The following is a 407-nucleotide window of genomic DNA, read 5'->3' as shown; positions in this document are numbered from 1 at the left end:
CTGCTCTCTGTAGCAGATCACTTTTGCTTTGTTTACCCCCAACTTAAAAGTCCCAGGACAACTTCTCCTCTCCCCATGGCCACGCACTATAGATTTCTTCTCAGCCAGCGTGTGCCTATACACATGCAGGCAGACATACAGACAACCGTGCGAAGGGAGGGGGGCAGGCGGCCGACTCTCCCCCCAGGGCACCGGGCGGGAAAGGCGCACCCCGAAAAGGGAGGGGAGGGGAGCAACCCGCCCCCCAGGACGGGCCCCGACCCTCACCCCGCTGCGGGGTCCCTGGGGCGCTGCCCCCCGCACCCCCGGGGAGGGGGATCGTGCCGGCTCCTCGTCCCTTCCCTCCCCGCAGCCCCCGGCCGCCGCTCACCTGTGGGCGCGCTGTCGAGGGTGCGGAGGGGGTGGGC

General features: G+C 68.3%; 1 protein-coding gene across 1 annotated transcript in view; it reads right to left on the bottom strand.

Annotated features, from left to right (window-relative positions):
• MIB1 (mindbomb E3 ubiquitin protein ligase 1) overlaps positions 1 to 401 on the bottom strand; it is an 82,076-nt gene extending 81,675 nt beyond the window's left edge. The window contains exon 1 of the mRNA XM_035903003.1: positions 371 to 401. The gene's annotated coding sequence lies outside the window, so the exon portion shown is untranslated. The remainder of the gene's footprint in view (positions 1 to 370) is intronic.
• Positions 402 to 407: the final 6 nt, after the last annotated feature.

This window comes from Egretta garzetta, unplaced genomic scaffold (genome assembly GCF_000687185.1).
Source record: "Egretta garzetta isolate BGI_Z169 unplaced genomic scaffold, ASM68718v1 scaffold229, whole genome shotgun sequence".
Lineage (NCBI taxonomy): Eukaryota > Metazoa > Chordata > Aves > Pelecaniformes > Ardeidae > Egretta > Egretta garzetta.
The sequence above is the reverse complement of the archived record's forward strand: the minus strand, read 5'-3'. Positions and strand labels throughout refer to the sequence as shown.